Below are 12,779 nucleotides of genomic sequence, written 5' to 3' on the forward strand. Positions count from 1 at the left end.
CAAATGTCTGTATTGGCAATAAAAATAAAAAATTTCCAATTTAAATAGCAAGAGAATAAAAACAATTTGCCACTAATGGGAAAAAACCTACAGCACCTGGTGTTCCCATGTGGTCTCCCACCCAAGTACTAACCAGGCCCAACACTGCTTAGCTTCCAAGATCAGACGAGATTGGGCGTATCCAATGTGGTATGGCTGTAGGTGAGATACCGGCACTTTTTTGCCCTCTTCTACTTCTATAACCAGGAAAGCTAATAAAAAAGTTTCCTAACTGTATTGCCTTACTGAAAAAAATCATGTGTTGGTAATGTAAAAAGACCTACAGGACATGATATTAGCAGGTGGTCTCAAATTAAACTACTAAAGAGGCTCAACACTGTTTAGCTGCCAAAAGCAGTTGGAATTGGGCCTAAACAGTGTAGTAAGTTTTTAAGTGATGGCTATTGTGTCTGTTTGACCTCTTCCAAAATGTCTGTACTGTCAATAAAGAGAAAAAAGTTTCCAATTTAAAAAGCTAGAGAATAAAAACAATTTGCCAGTAATGGGAAAAACCTACAGCACCTGGTGTTCCCATGTGGTCTCCCACCCAACTAATAACCAGGCCTAACACTGCTTAGCTTCCAAGATCAGATGAGATTGGGCGTATCCAATGTGGTATGACTGTAGGGGAGATACATGCACTTTTTTGCCCTCTTCTACTTCTATAACCAGGTAAGCTAATAAAAAAGTTTCCTAACTATATTGGCTTACTGAAAAAAATCATGTGTTGGTAATGTAAAAAGACCTACAGGACATGATATTAGCAGGTGGTCTCAAACTAAACTACTAAAGAGGCTCAGCACTGTTTAGCTGCCAAAAGCAGTTGGAATTGGGCCTAAACAGTGTGGTAAGTTTTTAGGTGATGGCTATTGTGTCTGTTTGACCTGTCCCAAATGTCTGTATTGGCAATAAAAATAAAAAGTTTCCAATTTAAATAGCAAGAGAATAAAAACAATTTGTCATTAATGGGAAAAATCCTACAGCACCTGGTGTTCCCATGTGGTCTCCCACCCAAGTACTAACCAGGCCCAACACTGCTTAGCTTCCAAGATCAGACGAGATTGGGCGTATCCAATGCGGTATGGCTGTAGGTGAGATACAGGCACTTTTTTGCCCTCTTCTACTTCTATAACCAGGTAAGCTAATAAAAAAGTTTCCTAACTGCATTGGCTTACTGAAAAAAATCATGTGTTGGTAATGTAAAAAGACCTACAGGACATGATATTAGCAGGTCGTCTCAAATTAAACTACTAAAGAGGCTCAACACTGTTTAGCTCCCAAAAGCAGTTGGAATTGGGCCTAAACAGTGTGGTAAGTTTTTAGGTGATGGCTATTGTGTCTGTTTGACCTGTCCCAAATGTCTGTACTGTCAATAAAAAGAAAAAGGTTTCCAATTTAAATAGCAAGAGAATAAAAACAATTTGCCATTAATGGGAAAAAACCTGCAGCACCTGGTGTTCCCATGTGGTCTCCCACCCAAGTACTAACCAGGCCCAACACTGCTTAGCTTCCACGATCAGACGAGATTGGGCGTATCCAATGTGGTATGGCTGTAGGTGAGATACAGGCACTTTTTTACCCTCTTCTACTTCTATAACCAGGTAAGCTAATAAAAAAGTTTCCTAACTGTATTGCCTTGCTGAAAAAAATCATGTGTTGGTAATGTAAAAAGACCTACAGGACATGATATTAGCAGGTGGTCTCAAATTAAACTACTAAAGAGGCTCAACACTGTTTAGCTGCCAAAAGCAGTTGGAATTGGGCCTAAACAGTGTGGTAAGTTTTTAGGTGATGGCTATTGTGTCTGTTTGACCTGTCCCAAATGTCTGTATTTTCAATAAAAATAAAAAGTTTCCAATTTAAATAGCAAGAGAATAAAAACAATTTGCCATTAATGGGAAAAAACCTACAGCACCTGGTGTTCCCATGTGGTCTCCCACCCAAGTACTAACCAGGCCCAACACTGCTTAGCTTCCAAGATCAGACGAGATTGGGCGTATCCAATGTGGTATGGCTGTAGGTGAGATACCAGCACTTTTTTGCCCTCTTCTACTTCTATAACCAGGTAAGCTAATAAAAAAGTTTCCTAACTGTATTGCCTTACTGGAAAAAATCATGTGTTGGTAATGTAAAAAGACCTACAGGACATGATATTAGCAGGTGGTCTCAAATTAAACTACTAAAGAGGCTCAACACTGTTTAGCTGCCAAAAGCAGTTGGAATTGGGCCTAAACAGTGTGGTAAGTTTTTAGGTGATGGCTATTGTGTCTGTTTGACCTGTCCCAAATGTCTGTATTGGCAATAAAAATAAAAATTTTCCAATTTAAATAGCAAGAGAATAAAAACAATTTGCCATTAATGGGAAAAACCTACAGCACCTGGTGTTCCCATGTGGTCTCCCACCTAAGTACTAACCAGGCCCAACACTGCTTAGCTTCCAAGATCAGACGAGATTGGGCGTATCCAATGTGGTATGGCTGTAGGTGAGATACCGGCACTTTTTTGCCCTCTTCTACTTCTATAATAAGGAAAGCTAATAAAAAAGTTTCCTAACTGTATTGCCTTACTGAAAAAAATCATGTGTTGGTAATGTAAAAAGACCTACAGGACATGATATTAGCAGGTGGTCTCAAATTAAACTACTTAAGAGGCTCAACACTGTTTAGCTGCCAAAAGCAGTTGGAATTGGGCCTAAACAGTGTGGTAAGTTTTTAGGTGATGGCTATTGTGTCTGTTTGACCTCTTCCAAATGTCTGTACTGTCAATAAAGAGAAAAAAATTTCCAATTTAAAAAGCTGGAGAATAAAAACAATGCCAGTAATGGGAAAAACCTACAGCACCTGGTGTTCCCATGTGGTCTCCCACCCAAGTACTAACCAGGCCCAACACTGTTTAGCTTCCAAGATCAGACGAGATTGGGCGTATCCAATGTGGTATGGCTGTAGGTGAGATACAGGCACTTTTTTTCCATCTTCTACTTCTATAACCAGGTAAGCTAATAAAAAAGTTTCCTAACTATATTGGCTTACTGAAAAAAATCATGTGTTGGTAATGTAAAAAGACCTACAGGACATGATATTAGCAGGTGGTCTCAAATTAAACTACTAAAGAGGCTCAACACTGTTTAGCTGCCAAAAGCAGTTGGAATTGGGCCTAAACAGTGTAGTAAGTTTTTAAGTGATGGCTATTGTGTCTGTTTGACCTCTTCCAAATGTCTGTACTGTCAATAAAGAGAAAAAAGTTTCCAATTTAAAAAGCTAGAGAATAAAAACAATTTGCCAGTAATGGGAAAAACCTACAGCACCTGGTGTTCCCATGTGGTCTCCCACCCAACTAATAACCAGGCCTAACACTGCTTAGCTTCCAAGATCAGATGAGATTGGGCGTATCCAATGTGGTATGACTGTAGGGGAGATACATGCACTTTTTTGCCCTCTTCTACTTCTATAACCAGGTAAGCTAATAAAAAAGTTTCCTAACTATATTGGCTTACTGAAAAAAATCATGTGTTGGTAATGTAAAAAGACCTACAGGACATGATATTAGCAGGTGGTCTCAAACTAAACTACTAAAGAGGCTCAGCACTGTTTAGCTGCCAAAAGCAGTTGGAATTGGGCCTAAACAGTGTGGTAAGTTTTTAGGTGATGGCTATTGTGTCTGTTTGACCTGTCCCAAATGTCTGTATTGGCAATAAAAATAAAAAGTTTCCAATTTAAATAGCAAGAGAATAAAAACAATTTGTCATTAATGGGAAAAATCCTACAGCACCTGGTGTTCCCATGTGGTCTCCCACCCAAGTACTAACCAGGCCCAACACTGCTTAGCTTCCAAGATCAGACGAGATTGGGCGTATCCAATGCGGTATGGCTGTAGGTGAGATACAGGCACTTTTTTGCCCTCTTCTACTTCTATAACCAGGTAAGCTAATAAAAAAGTTTCCTAACTGCATTGGCTTACTGAAAAAAATCATGTGTTGGTAATGTAAAAAGACCTACAGGACATGATATTAGCAGGTCGTCTCAAATTAAACTACTAAAGAGGCTCAACACTGTTTAGCTCCCAAAAGCAGTTGGAATTGGGCCTAAACAGTGTGGTAAGTTTTTAGGTGATGGCTATTGTGTCTGTTTGACCTGTCCCAAATGTCTGTACTGTCAATAAAAAGAAAAAGGTTTCCAATTTAAATAGCAAGAGAATAAAAACAATTTGCCATTAATGGGAAAAAACCTGCAGCACCTGGTGTTCCCATGTGGTCTCCCACCCAAGTACTAACCAGGCCCAACACTGCTTAGCTTCCACGATCAGACGAGATTGGGCGTATCCAATGTGGTATGGCTGTAGGTGAGATACAGGCACTTTTTTACCCTCTTCTACTTCTATAACCAGGTAAGCTAATAAAAAAGTTTCCTAACTTTATTGCCTTGCTGAAAAAATTCATGTGTTGGTAATGTAAAAAGACCTACAGGACATGATATTAGCAGGTGGTCTCAAATTAAACTACTAAAGAGGCTCAACACTGTTTAGCTGCCAAAAGCAGTTGGAATTGGGCCTAAACAGTGTGGTAAGTTTTTAGGTGATGGCTATTGTGTCTGTTTGACCTGTCCCAAATGTCTGTATTTTCAATAAAAATAAAAAGTTTCCAATTTAAATAGCAAGAGAATAAAAACAATTTGCCATTAATGGGAAAAAACCTACAGCACCTGGTGTTCCCATGTGGTCTCCCACCCAAGTACTAACCAGGCCCAACACTGCTTAGCTTCCAAGATCAGACGAGATTGGGCGTATCCAATGTGGTATGGCTGTAGGTGAGATACCAGCACTTTTTTGCCCTCTTCTACTTCTATAACCAGGTAAGCTAATAAAAAAGTTTCCTAACTGTATTGCCTTACTGGAAAAAATCATGTGTTGGTAATGTAAAAAGACCTACAGGACATGATATTAGCAGGTGGTCTCAAATTAAACTACTAAAGAGGCTCAACACTGTTTAGCTGCCAAAAGCAGTTGGAATTGGGCCTAAACAGTGTGGTAAGTTTTTAGGTGATGGCTATTGTGTCTGTTTGACCTGTCCCAAATGTCTGTATTGGCAATAAAAATAAAAAATTTCCAATTTAAATAGCAAGAGAATAAAAACAATTTGCCATTAATGGGAAAAAACCTACAGCACCTGGTGTTCCCATGTGGTCTCCCACCCAAGTACTAACCAGGCCCAACACTGCTTAGCTTCCAAGATCAGAAGAGATTGGGCGTATCCAATGTGGTATGGCTGTAGGTGAGATACCAGCACTTTTTTGCCCTCTTCTACTTCTATAACCAGGTAAGCTAATAAAAAAGTTTCCTAACTGTATTGCCTTACTGGAAAAAATCATGTGTTGGTAATGTAAAAAGACCTACAGGACATGATATTAGCAGGTGGTCTCAAATTAAACTACTAAAGAGGCTCAACACTGTTTAGCTGCCAAAAGCAGTTGGAATTGGGCCTAAACAGTGTGGTAAGTTTTTAGGTGATGGCTATTGTGTCTGTTTGACCTGTCCCAAATGTCTGTATTGGCAATAAAAATAAAAAATTTCCAATTTAAATAGCAAGAGAATAAAAACAATTTGCCATTAATGGGAAAAAACCTACAGCACCTGGTGTTCCCATGTGGTCTCCCACCTAAGTACTAACCAGGCCCAACACTGCTTAGCTTCCAAGATCAGACGAGATTGGGCGTATCCAATGTGGTATGGCTGTAGGTGAGATACCGGCACTTTTTTGCCCTCTTCTACTTCTATAATAAGGAAAGCTAATAAAAAAGTTTCCTAACTGTATTGCCTTACTGAAAAAAATCATGTGTTGGTAATGTAAAAAGACCTACAGGACATGATATTAGCAGGTGGTCTCAAATTAAACTACTTAAGAGGCTCAACACTGTTTAGCTGCCAAAAGCAGTTGGAATTGGGCCTAAACAGTGTGGTAAGTTTTTAGGTGATGGCTATTGTGTCTGTTTGACCTCTTCCAAATGTCTGTACTGTCAATAAAGAGAAAAAAATTTCCAATTTAAAAAGCTGGAGAATAAAAACAATGCCAGTAATGGGAAAAACCTACAGCACCTGGTGTTCCCATGTGGTCTCCCACCCAAGTACTAACCAGGCCCAACACTGTTTAGCTTCCAAGATCAGACGAGATTGGGCGTATCCAATGTGGTATGGCTGTAGGTGAGATACAGGCACTTTTTTTCCATCTTCTACTTCTATAACCAGGTAAGCTAATAAAAAAGTTTCCTAACTATATTGGCTTACTGAAAAAAATCATGTGTTGGTAATGTAAAAAGACCTACAGGACATGATATTAGCAGGTGGTTTCAATCTAAACTACTAAAGAGGCTCAACACTGTTTAGCTGCCAAAAGCAGTTGGAATTGGGCCTAAACAGTGTGGTAAGTTTTTAAGTGATGGCTATTGTGTCTGTTTGACCTCTTCCAAATGTCTGTACTGTCAATAAAGAGAAAAAAGTTTCCAATTTAAAAAGCTAGAGAATAAAAACAATTTGCCAGTAATGGGAAAAAGCTACAGCACCTGGTGTTCCCATGTGGTCTCCCACCCAAGTAATAACCAGGCCTAACACTGCTTAGCTTCCAAGATCAGATGAGATTGGGCGTATCCAATGTGGTATGACTGTAGGGGAGATACAGGCACTTTTTTGCCCTCTTCTACTTCTATTACCAGGTAAGCTAATAAAAAAGTTTCCTAACTATATTGGCTTACTGAAAAAAATCATGTGTTGGTAATGTAAAAAGACCTACAGGACATGATATTAGCAGGTGGTCTCAAACTAAACTACTAAAGAGGCTCAACACTGTTTAGCTGCCAAAAGCAGTTGGAATTGGGCCTAAACAGTGTGGTAAGTTTTTAGGTGATGGCTATTGTGTCTGTTTGACCTGTCCCAAATGTCTGTATTGGCAATAAAAATAAAAAGTTTCCAATTTAAATAGCAAGAGAATAAAAACAATTTGCCATTAATGGGAAAAAACCTGCAGCACCTGGTGTTCCCATGTGGTCTCCCACCCAAGTACTAACCAGGCCCAACACTGCTTAGCTTCCACGATCAGACGAGATTGGGCGTATCCAATGTGGTATGGCTGTAGGTGAGATAGAGGCACTTTTTTACCCTCTTCTACTTCTATAACCAGGTAAGCTAATAAAAAAGTTTCCTAACTGTATTGCCTTGCTGAAAAAAATCATGTGTTGGTAATGTAAAAAGACCTACAGGACATGATATTAGCAGGTGGTCTCAAATTAAACTACTAAAGAGGCTCAACACTGTTTAGCTGCCAAAAGCAGTTGGAATTGGGCCTAAACAGTGTGGTAAGTTTTTAGGTGATGGCTATTGTGTCTGTTTGACCTGTCCCAAATGTCTGTATTTTCAATAAAAATAAAAAGTTTCCAATTTAAATAGCAAGAGAATAAAAACAATTTGCCATTAATGGGAAAAAACCTACAGCACCTGGTGTTCCCATGTGGTCTCCCACCCAAGTACTAACCAGGCCCAACAATGCTTAGCTTCCAAGATCAGACGAGATTGGGCGTATCCAATGTGGTATGGCTGTAGGTGAGATACCAGCACTTTTTTGCCCTCTTCTACTTCTATAACCAGGTAAGCTAATAAAAAAGTTTCCTAACTGTATTGCCTTACTGGAAAAAATCATGTGTTGGTAATGTAAAAAGACCTACAGGACATGATATTAGCAGGTGGTCTCAAATTAAACTACTAAAGAGGCTCAACACTGTTTAGCTGCCAAAAGCAGTTGGAATTGGGCCTAAACAGTGTGGTAAGTTTTTAGGTGATGGCTATTGTGTCTGTTTGACCTGTCCCAAATGTCTGTATTGGCAATAAAAATAAAAAATTTCCAATTTAAATAGCAAGAGAATAAAAACAATTTGCCACTAATGGGAAAAAACCTACAGCACCTGGTGTTCCCATGTGGTCTCCCACCCAAGTACTAACCAGGCCCAACACTGCTTAGCTTCCAAGATCAGACGAGATTGGGCGTATCCAATGTGGTATGGCTGTAGGTGAGATACCGGCACTTTTTTGCCCTCTTCTACTTCTATAACCAGGAAAGCTAATAAAAAAGTTTCCTAACTGTATTGCCTTACTGAAAAAAATCATGTGTTGGTAATGTAAAAAGACCTACAGGACATGATATTAGCAGGTGGTCTCAAATTAAACTACTAAAGAGGCTCAACACTGTTTAGCTGCCAAAAGCAGTTGGAATTGGGCCTAAACAGTGTAGTAAGTTTTTAAGTGATGGCTATTGTGTCTGTTTGACCTCTTCCAAATGTCTGTACTGTCAATAAAGAGAAAAAAGTTTCCAATTTAAAAAGCTAGAGAATAAAAACAATTTGCCAGTAATGGGAAAAACCTACAGCACCTGGTGTTCCCATGTGGTCTCCCACCCAACTAATAACCAGGCCTAACACTGCTTAGCTTCCAAGATCAGATGAGATTGGGCGTATCCAATGTGGTATGACTGTAGGGGAGATACATGCACTTTTTTGCCCTCTTCTACTTCTATAACCAGGTAAGCTAATAAAAAAGTTTCCTAACTATATTGGCTTACTGAAAAAAATCATGTGTTGGTAATGTAAAAAGACCTACAGGACATGATATTAGCAGGTGGTCTCAAACTAAACTACTAAAGAGGCTCAGCACTGTTTAGCTGCCAAAAGCAGTTGGAATTGGGCCTAAACAGTGTGGTAAGTTTTTAGGTGATGGCTATTGTGTCTGTTTGACCTGTCCCAAATGTCTGTATTGGCAATAAAAATAAAAAGTTTCCAATTTAAATAGCAAGAGAATAAAAACAATTTGTCATTAATGGGAAAAATCCTACAGCACCTGGTGTTCCCATGTGGTCTCCCACCCAAGTACTAACCAGGCCCAACACTGCTTAGCTTCCAAGATCAGACGAGATTGGGCGTATCCAATGCGGTATGGCTGTAGGTGAGATACAGGCACTTTTTTGCCCTCTTCTACTTCTATAACCAGGTAAGCTAATAAAAAAGTTTCCTAACTGCATTGGCTTACTGAAAAAAATCATGTGTTGGTAATGTAAAAAGACCTACAGGACATGATATTAGCAGGTCGTCTCAAATTAAACTACTAAAGAGGCTCAACACTGTTTAGCTCCCAAAAGCAGTTGGAATTGGGCCTAAACAGTGTGGTAAGTTTTTAGGTGATGGCTATTGTGTCTGTTTGACCTGTCCCAAATGTCTGTACTGTCAATAAAAAGAAAAAGGTTTCCAATTTAAATAGCAAGAGAATAAAAACAATTTGCCATTAATGGGAAAAAACCTGCAGCACCTGGTGTTCCCATGTGGTCTCCCACCCAAGTACTAACCAGGCCCAACACTGCTTAGCTTCCACGATCAGACGAGATTGGGCGTATCCAATGTGGTATGGCTGTAGGTGAGATACAGGCACTTTTTTACCCTCTTCTACTTCTATAACCAGGTAAGCTAATAAAAAAGTTTCCTAACTGTATTGCCTTGCTGAAAAAAATCATGTGTTGGTAATGTAAAAAGACCTACAGGACATGATATTAGCAGGTGGTCTCAAATTAAACTACTAAAGAGGCTCAACACTGTTTAGCTGCCAAAAGCAGTTGGAATTGGGCCTAAACAGTGTGGTAAGTTTTTAGGTGATGGCTATTGTGTCTGTTTGACCTGTCCCAAATGTCTGTATTTTCAATAAAAATAAAAAGTTTCCAATTTAAATAGCAAGAGAATAAAAACAATTTGCCATTAATGGGAAAAAACCTACAGCACCTGGTGTTCCCATGTGGTCTCCCACCCAAGTACTAACCAGGCCCAACACTGCTTAGCTTCCAAGATCAGACGAGATTGGGCGTATCCAATGTGGTATGGCTGTAGGTGAGATACCAGCACTTTTTTGCCCTCTTCTACTTCTATAACCAGGTAAGCTAATAAAAAAGTTTCCTAACTGTATTGCCTTACTGGAAAAAATCATGTGTTGGTAATGTAAAAAGACCTACAGGACATGATATTAGCAGGTGGTCTCAAATTAAACTACTAAAGAGGCTCAACACTGTTTAGCTGCCAAAAGCAGTTGGAATTGGGCCTAAACAGTGTGGTAAGTTTTTAGGTGATGGCTATTGTGTCTGTTTGACCTGTCCCAAATGTCTGTATTGGCAATAAAAATAAAAATTTTCCAATTTAAATAGCAAGAGAATAAAAACAATTTGCCATTAATGGGAAAAACCTACAGCACCTGGTGTTCCCATGTGGTCTCCCACCTAAGTACTAACCAGGCCCAACACTGCTTAGCTTCCAAGATCAGACGAGATTGGGCGTATCCAATGTGGTATGGCTGTAGGTGAGATACCGGCACTTTTTTGCCCTCTTCTACTTCTATAATAAGGAAAGCTAATAAAAAAGTTTCCTAACTGTATTGCCTTACTGAAAAAAATCATGTGTTGGTAATGTAAAAAGACCTACAGGACATGATATTAGCAGGTGGTCTCAAATTAAACTACTTAAGAGGCTCAACACTGTTTAGCTGCCAAAAGCAGTTGGAATTGGGCCTAAACAGTGTGGTAAGTTTTTAGGTGATGGCTATTGTGTCTGTTTGACCTCTTCCAAATGTCTGTACTGTCAATAAAGAGAAAAAAATTTCCAATTTAAAAAGCTGGAGAATAAAAACAATGCCAGTAATGGGAAAAACCTACAGCACCTGGTGTTCCCATGTGGTCTCCCACCCAAGTACTAACCAGGCCCAACACTGTTTAGCTTCCAAGATCAGACGAGATTGGGCGTATCCAATGTGGTATGGCTGTAGGTGAGATACAGGCACTTTTTTTCCATCTTCTACTTCTATAACCAGGTAAGCTAATAAAAAAGTTTCCTAACTATATTGGCTTACTGAAAAAAATCATGTGTTGGTAATGTAAAAAGACCTACAGGACATGATATTAGCAGGTGGTCTCAAATTAAACTACTAAAGAGGCTCAACACTGTTTAGCTGCCAAAAGCAGTTGGAATTGGGCCTAAACAGTGTAGTAAGTTTTTAAGTGATGGCTATTGTGTCTGTTTGACCTCTTCCAAATGTCTGTACTGTCAATAAAGAGAAAAAAGTTTCCAATTTAAAAAGCTAGAGAATAAAAACAATTTGCCAGTAATGGGAAAAACCTACAGCACCTGGTGTTCCCATGTGGTCTCCCACCCAACTAATAACCAGGCCTAACACTGCTTAGCTTCCAAGATCAGATGAGATTGGGCGTATCCAATGTGGTATGACTGTAGGGGAGATACATGCACTTTTTTGCCCTCTTCTACTTCTATAACCAGGTAAGCTAATAAAAAAGTTTCCTAACTATATTGGCTTACTGAAAAAAATCATGTGTTGGTAATGTAAAAAGACCTACAGGACATGATATTAGCAGGTGGTCTCAAACTAAACTACTAAAGAGGCTCAGCACTGTTTAGCTGCCAAAAGCAGTTGGAATTGGGCCTAAACAGTGTGGTAAGTTTTTAGGTGATGGCTATTGTGTCTGTTTGACCTGTCCCAAATGTCTGTATTGGCAATAAAAATAAAAAGTTTCCAATTTAAATAGCAAGAGAATAAAAACAATTTGTCATTAATGGGAAAAATCCTACAGCACCTGGTGTTCCCATGTGGTCTCCCACCCAAGTACTAACCAGGCCCAACACTGCTTAGCTTCCAAGATCAGACGAGATTGGGCGTATCCAATGCGGTATGGCTGTAGGTGAGATACAGGCACTTTTTTGCCCTCTTCTACTTCTATAACCAGGTAAGCTAATAAAAAAGTTTCCTAACTGCATTGGCTTACTGAAAAAAATCATGTGTTGGTAATGTAAAAAGACCTACAGGACATGATATTAGCAGGTCGTCTCAAATTAAACTACTAAAGAGGCTCAACACTGTTTAGCTCCCAAAAGCAGTTGGAATTGGGCCTAAACAGTGTGGTAAGTTTTTAGGTGATGGCTATTGTGTCTGTTTGACCTGTCCCAAATGTCTGTACTGTCAATAAAAAGAAAAAGGTTTCCAATTTAAATAGCAAGAGAATAAAAACAATTTGCCATTAATGGGAAAAAACCTGCAGCACCTGGTGTTCCCATGTGGTCTCCCACCCAAGTACTAACCAGGCCCAACACTGCTTAGCTTCCACGATCAGACGAGATTGGGCGTATCCAATGTGGTATGGCTGTAGGTGAGATACAGGCACTTTTTTACCCTCTTCTACTTCTATAACCAGGTAAGCTAATAAAAAAGTTTCCTAACTTTATTGCCTTGCTGAAAAAATTCATGTGTTGGTAATGTAAAAAGACCTACAGGACATGATATTAGCAGGTGGTCTCAAATTAAACTACTAAAGAGGCTCAACACTGTTTAGCTGCCAAAAGCAGTTGGAATTGGGCCTAAACAGTGTGGTAAGTTTTTAGGTGATGGCTATTGTGTCTGTTTGACCTGTCCCAAATGTCTGTATTTTCAATAAAAATAAAAAGTTTCCAATTTAAATAGCAAGAGAATAAAAACAATTTGCCATTAATGGGAAAAAACCTACAGCACCTGGTGTTCCCATGTGGTCTCCCACCCAAGTACTAACCAGGCCCAACACTGCTTAGCTTCCAAGATCAGACGAGATTGGGCGTATCCAATGTGGTATGGCTGTAGGTGAGATACCAGCACTTTTTTGCCCTCTTCTACTTCTATAACCAGGTAAGCTA

At 39.4% G+C, this 12,779-nt stretch overlaps 23 non-coding genes and 5 pseudogenes across 23 annotated transcripts; all 28 read right to left on the bottom strand.

The window, feature by feature from the left end:
- Nucleotides 1-84: 84 nt before the first annotated feature.
- Nucleotides 85-203, bottom strand: LOC146040293 (5S ribosomal RNA). Its single transcript, XR_014463443.1, has one exon. It is a non-coding gene; the product is annotated as a 5S ribosomal RNA (ribosomal RNA).
- A 346-nt stretch (nucleotides 204-549) lies between these two features.
- Nucleotides 550-668, bottom strand: LOC146039689 (5S ribosomal RNA; annotated as a pseudogene).
- Nucleotides 669-1,013: 345 nt separating this feature from the next.
- On the bottom strand, nucleotides 1,014-1,132 carry LOC146038224 (5S ribosomal RNA). Its single transcript, XR_014461833.1, has one exon. It is a non-coding gene; the product is annotated as a 5S ribosomal RNA (ribosomal RNA).
- Nucleotides 1,133-1,478: 346 nt separating this feature from the next.
- LOC146039315 (5S ribosomal RNA) lies at nucleotides 1,479-1,597 on the bottom strand. The gene has a single exon (XR_014462831.1). It is a non-coding gene; the product is annotated as a 5S ribosomal RNA (ribosomal RNA).
- Nucleotides 1,598-1,942: 345 nt separating this feature from the next.
- LOC146040294 (5S ribosomal RNA) lies at nucleotides 1,943-2,061 on the bottom strand. The gene has a single exon (XR_014463444.1). It is a non-coding gene; the product is annotated as a 5S ribosomal RNA (ribosomal RNA).
- A 344-nt stretch (nucleotides 2,062-2,405) lies between these two features.
- Nucleotides 2,406-2,524, bottom strand: LOC146037701 (5S ribosomal RNA). Its single transcript, XR_014461354.1, has one exon. It is a non-coding gene; the product is annotated as a 5S ribosomal RNA (ribosomal RNA).
- Nucleotides 2,525-2,867: 343 nt separating this feature from the next.
- On the bottom strand, nucleotides 2,868-2,986 carry LOC146037777 (5S ribosomal RNA). Its single transcript, XR_014461424.1, has one exon. It is a non-coding gene; the product is annotated as a 5S ribosomal RNA (ribosomal RNA).
- A 345-nt stretch (nucleotides 2,987-3,331) lies between these two features.
- LOC146039691 (5S ribosomal RNA) lies at nucleotides 3,332-3,450 on the bottom strand (annotated as a pseudogene).
- A 345-nt stretch (nucleotides 3,451-3,795) lies between these two features.
- On the bottom strand, nucleotides 3,796-3,914 carry LOC146038225 (5S ribosomal RNA). The gene has a single exon (XR_014461834.1). It is a non-coding gene; the product is annotated as a 5S ribosomal RNA (ribosomal RNA).
- A 346-nt stretch (nucleotides 3,915-4,260) lies between these two features.
- Nucleotides 4,261-4,379, bottom strand: LOC146039316 (5S ribosomal RNA). Its single transcript, XR_014462832.1, has one exon. It is a non-coding gene; the product is annotated as a 5S ribosomal RNA (ribosomal RNA).
- Nucleotides 4,380-4,724: 345 nt separating this feature from the next.
- Nucleotides 4,725-4,843, bottom strand: LOC146040295 (5S ribosomal RNA). Its single transcript, XR_014463445.1, has one exon. It is a non-coding gene; the product is annotated as a 5S ribosomal RNA (ribosomal RNA).
- A 345-nt stretch (nucleotides 4,844-5,188) lies between these two features.
- LOC146037787 (5S ribosomal RNA) lies at nucleotides 5,189-5,307 on the bottom strand. Its single transcript, XR_014461433.1, has one exon. It is a non-coding gene; the product is annotated as a 5S ribosomal RNA (ribosomal RNA).
- Nucleotides 5,308-5,652: 345 nt separating this feature from the next.
- LOC146037702 (5S ribosomal RNA) lies at nucleotides 5,653-5,771 on the bottom strand. Its single transcript, XR_014461355.1, has one exon. It is a non-coding gene; the product is annotated as a 5S ribosomal RNA (ribosomal RNA).
- A 343-nt stretch (nucleotides 5,772-6,114) lies between these two features.
- On the bottom strand, nucleotides 6,115-6,233 carry LOC146037778 (5S ribosomal RNA). Its single transcript, XR_014461425.1, has one exon. It is a non-coding gene; the product is annotated as a 5S ribosomal RNA (ribosomal RNA).
- Nucleotides 6,234-6,578: 345 nt separating this feature from the next.
- LOC146039716 (5S ribosomal RNA) lies at nucleotides 6,579-6,697 on the bottom strand (annotated as a pseudogene).
- A 345-nt stretch (nucleotides 6,698-7,042) lies between these two features.
- LOC146039317 (5S ribosomal RNA) lies at nucleotides 7,043-7,161 on the bottom strand. Its single transcript, XR_014462833.1, has one exon. It is a non-coding gene; the product is annotated as a 5S ribosomal RNA (ribosomal RNA).
- A 345-nt stretch (nucleotides 7,162-7,506) lies between these two features.
- LOC146037675 (5S ribosomal RNA) lies at nucleotides 7,507-7,625 on the bottom strand. The gene has a single exon (XR_014461330.1). It is a non-coding gene; the product is annotated as a 5S ribosomal RNA (ribosomal RNA).
- Nucleotides 7,626-7,970: 345 nt separating this feature from the next.
- Nucleotides 7,971-8,089, bottom strand: LOC146040297 (5S ribosomal RNA). The gene has a single exon (XR_014463446.1). It is a non-coding gene; the product is annotated as a 5S ribosomal RNA (ribosomal RNA).
- Nucleotides 8,090-8,434: 345 nt separating this feature from the next.
- On the bottom strand, nucleotides 8,435-8,553 carry LOC146039692 (5S ribosomal RNA; annotated as a pseudogene).
- Nucleotides 8,554-8,898: 345 nt separating this feature from the next.
- LOC146038227 (5S ribosomal RNA) lies at nucleotides 8,899-9,017 on the bottom strand. Its single transcript, XR_014461836.1, has one exon. It is a non-coding gene; the product is annotated as a 5S ribosomal RNA (ribosomal RNA).
- A 346-nt stretch (nucleotides 9,018-9,363) lies between these two features.
- Nucleotides 9,364-9,482, bottom strand: LOC146039319 (5S ribosomal RNA). Its single transcript, XR_014462835.1, has one exon. It is a non-coding gene; the product is annotated as a 5S ribosomal RNA (ribosomal RNA).
- A 345-nt stretch (nucleotides 9,483-9,827) lies between these two features.
- On the bottom strand, nucleotides 9,828-9,946 carry LOC146040298 (5S ribosomal RNA). Its single transcript, XR_014463447.1, has one exon. It is a non-coding gene; the product is annotated as a 5S ribosomal RNA (ribosomal RNA).
- Nucleotides 9,947-10,290: 344 nt separating this feature from the next.
- LOC146037704 (5S ribosomal RNA) lies at nucleotides 10,291-10,409 on the bottom strand. Its single transcript, XR_014461356.1, has one exon. It is a non-coding gene; the product is annotated as a 5S ribosomal RNA (ribosomal RNA).
- A 343-nt stretch (nucleotides 10,410-10,752) lies between these two features.
- On the bottom strand, nucleotides 10,753-10,871 carry LOC146037779 (5S ribosomal RNA). The gene has a single exon (XR_014461426.1). It is a non-coding gene; the product is annotated as a 5S ribosomal RNA (ribosomal RNA).
- A 345-nt stretch (nucleotides 10,872-11,216) lies between these two features.
- On the bottom strand, nucleotides 11,217-11,335 carry LOC146039693 (5S ribosomal RNA; annotated as a pseudogene).
- Nucleotides 11,336-11,680: 345 nt separating this feature from the next.
- On the bottom strand, nucleotides 11,681-11,799 carry LOC146038228 (5S ribosomal RNA). The gene has a single exon (XR_014461837.1). It is a non-coding gene; the product is annotated as a 5S ribosomal RNA (ribosomal RNA).
- Nucleotides 11,800-12,145: 346 nt separating this feature from the next.
- On the bottom strand, nucleotides 12,146-12,264 carry LOC146039320 (5S ribosomal RNA). The gene has a single exon (XR_014462836.1). It is a non-coding gene; the product is annotated as a 5S ribosomal RNA (ribosomal RNA).
- A 345-nt stretch (nucleotides 12,265-12,609) lies between these two features.
- On the bottom strand, nucleotides 12,610-12,728 carry LOC146040300 (5S ribosomal RNA). The gene has a single exon (XR_014463449.1). It is a non-coding gene; the product is annotated as a 5S ribosomal RNA (ribosomal RNA).
- Between the last annotated feature and the right edge of the window lie 51 nt (nucleotides 12,729-12,779).

Source organism: Crinia signifera, chromosome 9 (genome assembly GCF_055691185.1).
Source record: "Crinia signifera chromosome 9, ASM5569118v1, whole genome shotgun sequence".
In the NCBI taxonomy this organism is placed as follows: domain Eukaryota; kingdom Metazoa; phylum Chordata; class Amphibia; order Anura; family Myobatrachidae; genus Crinia; species Crinia signifera.